Consider the following 6739-nt stretch of genomic DNA (forward strand, 5'->3'; position numbering starts at 1 on the left):
GGTGCGCCCTATTTTGATTGTTTAGAACCTCGGCCTTGTACAAACCACAGCACTATATTATTGGCTTTGATTCATGTAATTTTCTTTCCCGGTTCGAACTTGAAAGATCGTGTTGGAAACTTACTTTCAAATAAAAACAGTGGCAAAATTTCAACCAACACCTTGACTTAGCAAGCCCAATGTCCAATTATGAAACATGTAAACTGTTGTTTGTTGTTATTTCACATGAAAAATTGATGAGATTGAATGCCTATTTGGATGATGGTAGATCTTATTGGGAATAGACTATTTTGTTTGAATTTGATACTATGCATAATATTATTTTGATAGTCATTTAACTTTTTGGTAATTTTTTATTAATTTTTTATTTTTGGATAAACGTGTGATATTCAGTAAATTATTTTGAATGAAGTAAAAATAACTTTTAAATAATATAGACTTATATGTAAAACTGTATATAAATTTATCTTATATAATTTGAGGAGGATGCTAGAAAATAGATAATTCATTACTAGGATCAATTTTATTGAAGCGACATTGAGTACATCCAAACACGACCTATGCATTCAATATTAAATTGGCAACTGTTGGGCCTTTTAAAGGCCATGAGAGCATGTAAATATAATGAATCATATTGAATTGTGTACTTCAGGGGAAGTGTATAATGGTCGATTGACTTAAGCTTTGGCAGTCTATAGCCCATGTCATTTCCAAAACCTTTTTCCTTAGACATAAACACTAGTGTTTAAGGTTTATAGGGGGTCATCCCTTGTTAAGGTCAAAGATATGCCTAGAGATGTTATTTATAGGACAAAAGAGTTTCGTAAGCTCCTTTGTGCAGATATAGACTTGTGAGAGCAATGGTCAAATCTTCAACGAAACTTTTGCATAGCATTTGAATATGAGCGTTCCATTTTCGGTAGCAATTCTACAGAAGAAAACATGCTTATGTATATACAGAGCCCCCTTATACTATAATGATATGTGCATGTCACTTGCTCTTAAGGAAGAAACCTATAATTCACATACAACCACTATGGTTTAACTATTTATTGTGCAGTTTTGATAAGTCAATCATGAGCCCATACACATAACTTAAGATCATGGGTCCCGGTGCATGTGAGGTACCCTCGCAGTCATTTATTTTGATGTATTTGGTATTAATCCACTTCTAAAGGTATTTATGTGTGTTTTAAAAAAAATTAAGAACTTAAGAAATATTGTTTTAAACAATATTTATATTTATGCAATTTAAAAAAATATATAGGTAATTTTAAATTAATAAAAGACATAAAGGTTATTACTAGAAATTTTTTACAAATAAATATTTTCGAAATAATATTTAAAAGAGGTGGGACCCATGTGGGGGGCTAAGGCCTAGCTTCCACACGTACGGGGTCCTCATGATTTGCGATGTGAGGCCCACATGGGCCACACTAGCATCTCCTAACATGTGATGTACTGATTGGTGCCATACATGGCCAGTTCACATAAGTTTACTTTCTCTCATCTTATCTCATATTGGTCACACCTAAATTCTCTCGAATGTATTTATTTTGCATTATATCTGTTCTTATCTTGCTACTCATGTTGGGTGAGTGTGGCCATTAAAAGCTTTATGAGTCATTGTAAAATGAAATGATATAGTGGAACATGAACTCAGTGGGAGTGTAGTCCCTTGTGGAGCATACAAAACAAACGATGTTTACTGATACCAGGCTGAGCTTGATGATCTAGGCTAATCAGTTGGGAAAAACATATGTTACCTGGGTATAGAAAACTATCTGATAAAGGTTCTAATAAGTTATCCCTTGATGATATCGGAGTATGCCCGGATGAGTAAACTGATGGACTGTGTGACCCTCGTGTCTAATGGGGCCTTCAAAGATGGGGGTCAAAGCCTCATCCGCAAGGCATCATACGACATGTATAATAATAGTGGTTTCGGGAAAGTGGACCACCTTTTAAAGTGAAGCTTATGCATGTGCGAAAGATAGCCCTATGCGCCATAAGAGTTGTGGTCGCATCAGGTATAAGTGATATTGGAGAACCTGAAATCCACAAACTAGGATTACGGCCCCTTGGCTCATCGCCAAAATTTGGTGACCCACTAATGAGCCCCTACATGGACTGTGGATCGTTAAAGACATTGTGTCAGTTTGATAAAGCAACTGTGAACTGTAATCCACAGTTGAAGATAGAGTGCTTCAGCGTTTATTTATTAGATTCCTATACCATATGAATATTTTTCCCATCTAAGGAATTTAATTATGTTTTTTTTAATGATATATGATTTTTAGAATTATTATTTGAATTTTTTTAGATCTCTGGATATTTTATTTATCAAAATTTGGATTTATAAAAAACAAAAAATATTAATTTTATATTAATTTAAATATTCTAATTTGATTTTATGGATTTCTAAAAATCTTATAATTAATTTTAAAATTTTTTAATATTACATGGGAGGTCCCATATGTTAATGGACACACTATTACATGTGAGTAGGGACCATGAAGTACCACCTAATGTAGCACACCCCACCCTAATGAAACTTTCCTTGTGTTAGTCTAAGCTTTGGCTTGAAGAGAAAGCTTTGAAGTGTTTTGAAAAGATTTTGCCTTGAGGAAGCTTTTCAAAGGATTATTGGAAAGCATGAAAAGGCTTGTGCCTAATTTTGGTAAGCATTATATTATGAATGAAATTATTTTATTTAATTTCTATTGATGGGAAATGATTTAAGAATGGAGGATAAATGTTAGAGCACCTTTTATAATGTTAATGACTCATTTATGAAATGGATGACTCAAATGTCTCACCCTACAAGTAACACAAGATCAATGATTCATATTCAATCTTATAATAAGAGGCAAGCCAAGAAAAACCTTAAAAAACCCAAATATTGTTCAAACACTATAAAAAAGTGATTGATCCATACTCAAATCTCAACACCTCTCTTTCTCTCTCAATAAAAGTTTCTCTCTTATAAAAATCCGAAGGGGGGCACACCCCACTCTCTCATCTTTGATATATCTCTCTCTCTCTTAGTGTCTCTCATGATCTCTCATCTCTCGTTAGAATTTTAGACTATAACGTTGTGATAGACAAGAGAAGTATTTCTCTCAAACTAGGTTCCTAAGGGTTTGAAATTCGTGATAAAGGAGTTTATAGTTCCATTAGATGGCCTAAACTTGCTTTCTTGATTGAGATTGAAGGATGATCGTTGATCCCGTGCTATCGGATGGTAGTAACTCGGTGTGGAGTGTAATAAGTCCGGTTGAAATAATCTCCGACACTCTTTTTTTGTTTTTTGTCATATTTAATTACGTTGTCTTTATATTTTTAAGCATAAAAATTGTGGATATTTTTTTTATTTAAAGAAAATTGGTTTAATAGCATCAAGGTTTTTAAGAGCTTGGATTTATTAGTTTTATTTTCTTTGAAGCAAGAGTTATTGTAATAAAACTACTTGTAAGTGATATTTGCCAAAAGAAAAGAAAATGAAAAAAAAAGGAGTGAAAAGAAGGGAAAAAAAAAAATCTACCTCTTTTTTTCAACTCATCCATCTCAACATCCTCATCTCAACTACATTCATTTCATGGTTATGTTGTTTCTTGACTGTCCAACATTTTGGCAAAGTTGATCTCAAAGTGGTCATATAGAATTTAACTTTCAACGTTAGTGGTATGTAACGACCACATAAAACTCTAGTTGCACAGCTCCACTTTGTCTACCCAGCTTTAATCCTATGTGCAACATCTTCATCAATCTCTCTATTTTCTTGTATTATCGACTCAAGATATTAAAAGTGTATTTTTTTGATATTTTTACGTGAGTAATGATCCTATAGGGCCGTCCCCTACCCATGTGTGGAATAAAAAAGATCACTAAAGTTGGCACAGATCTCTAGAAAAGTTATCACATGGGTGTGGGGCTTGACTTTTCTATAAATCCATACCAAATTTAATCGTGATCCTTTAGGGTCCTACACACATGAATGGGGGAGGGTCCTATAGGATCATTACTCTTTTTATGTCGTCAGTCTTAACTACTTTGTCGTCTCTACTCCTACTATTACTAAACTTGTACACCATATAATATGTCTTAGTCCAACTAATTTTAAAAATTTTAGATTCTAAAGCATCATTTCAAAGTTCTAACTTTGTGTTGACAACGTTTTCAGTTTCATCTATCAAAACTATGTCATCTACAAACAAGCACTACGGTACCTCATATTGTAAGTATCTAGTTAAGTCGCCCATAACTAGGACGAAGAGGTGTGCACTCAATGATAAGCCCTTGATAGAGGGACACCCCATGTTTCCCATTAATTTGGGAATTTTTGTGGGGCCTACTTTTATTTAATAAAAAAATCCAAATTTAAAAAAAATGTCTAAAGATAATCTTAACGAAAAATTGCTTCAATTGGCATCTATGTTTTATGGAAAACATTTTAACGCAAACCAAACGTGCTTAAAAAGTCCATGAAAATAAACTTTATATGCCCAAAAAAACAACTCATTTGGTACAATATGAGAAAAAAAAACTTTAGGTGGATTACTCAGATTGGTTATGTAAATAATAGAATTAAATAACATAAGTAGAAAACACAAAAAATAGCCTAATGGGCTTGACATATATTATTGATAATCTCTTAGCAAGGGTTTGTATATGTCATGTAGTTTGTTGGGCATAAATTGAGTATCGTTTGCCATGTTGTTTTACGTCTTATGACAAAGATGCTTATATTAATCCACGAGTAGGAGTGATTGCGACGTTCTTATAACAAAACAAATGCTCTCATAGTGTAAAATCCTCATCGCTTATCTAGACGGGGCTCCCATAAAAGGGTGTCACAATTTAATTTATCCGCATATAATTCAGAGCATACACATATCGTAATGGAAAATATTTTGATAGGGCTGCAGCCTATCAAAAAACATAAACACTCACCTCATAACTCATTGAAAATTACAATTCAAGCATTGAAAAATCGTTATATCGATAATCTCAGCCTGGACATTATGGTTGTAAAAAAAACCTTAGAGTTTCAAGCTCTACAAATAATTTATATTATAACAATTTATCTAGACCGTCCATCTGCCCCTAAAAATAAGTATTCATGATTCCACAAGATTTGCACCATTTTTTGAATTGCAAATTTTGTTGTCGGTATTAGAAATTGATTTTAGAGCCATCATGGATATTTTCATTGCCGAAAGTGCTTTTTGGATAAGGATTTGAGGGCGTCATTTTGTTTTGATAAAGCTTAGGCCTTATAAGAACTTCATCCTTTCGTAATTTATAGTCATGCTACATGGACTATGCACCTTGCAGTTTAACATCATGCAGAGTGGATGATGCCATCACCTACATACCTTTTATGAGCCTGACAAATTGCCCATAGATGGGGGTGAGAATTGACTCAATTTGATCTGAAAACCAAATTTCGGACCCGATTCCGATCTGGGTATGGATCCAAATTTTGGATTCGAAATCTCGATCTAGACCCACAGGTCCGAATTGAAAATTGGATTGGATCCAGGTGCAGGTGGATCCGATCCGAATCCAACCTGTTTTTCTTTTTAAATAGTAATTTTTTGTTTTATAATATATATTTTTAAAATAGTATATATATAATCTGAATTCGGATCAAATGTATACTATTTGGATATGGATTCGAATATCTAGGATTCGGTTTGAACCTAGATGCAATCTGGAACCAATGTATACTATTCAGATCTGGATCTAATCGGATCTAGCTCCGATCGGACCCGTTCTCGCCCCTACCCATAGACATGCTTAGGTACATGAACCAAACAGAGCTTCATAAAAGATCATAACAATCTAATCTCATATTTTAGGAACTTCATGTAATGTTTAATTTAAACTCATGCACCATGGAGCATCACATGGAGCATACTTATATGAGAAAGGTTTCTATACTTCCCCTACAGCATAGAAGTTCTATCCTGCCTCTACCATCCAGCCGTCCAATTTTGATCAAGAGAGTCATTCACTGTTTGATCTTAGATCCGACGTTGCAAAGTATTTTATTTTTAGTTTTGTTTTATACAAATTATATGAATATGAAATTTGGTATGTGCCATCTTCTCATTGAGGCACACCTATAAAAATATTAAAAATAAATTTTTGATAAAATATAATGACCAAAATACCCCTTAAAACTTTCAAGGGTATTTTGGTCATTTTATTTTATTGAAGATATTTTTTTATATTTTTCACTAGTGCGAGTTTAATAGAAGAATGGACGTCCAAAACTTGGTGTTAAAATAATTTATAAAAAAAAAATTAAAAATAAAATAGTGTAGAGACGTGACATTGTGATTGGGGCAATCTTAGCCCTCCATTCATAATGGACGGTTCGATAAGGGGGTGGCAATGGGTCGGGTTGGGTCTGGGTCCGATTGGACCCGAACCTGATCCAAAAATTAAAATATCTAATACTTAACTATATTTAAATATGGAAAAAGCTGGCGTAGGCCCACTAGCCTACAACTACATGAGTCTAATGGTCCACATTCAATTTGGGTCGATCTGATGGTCACAACCTCATTTCATATTTAATTTTAATTTTTTTCTACAAATCCAAATCATATGAAATTTTAGGCTTCTATTCTTTGACGTATATAATAAAAATATTAAACAAATAATTCACAAAATATAAATTGATCAAAATACATTTGAAAAGTTTCGAGGGTATTTTGGTTGATATATT

Source organism: Amborella trichopoda, chromosome 11, assembly GCF_054954075.1.
Source record: "Amborella trichopoda isolate Santa Cruz 75 chromosome 11, AtrichopodaSantaCruz75HAP2 v2.0, whole genome shotgun sequence".
Taxonomy (NCBI): domain Eukaryota; kingdom Viridiplantae; phylum Streptophyta; class Magnoliopsida; order Amborellales; family Amborellaceae; genus Amborella; species Amborella trichopoda.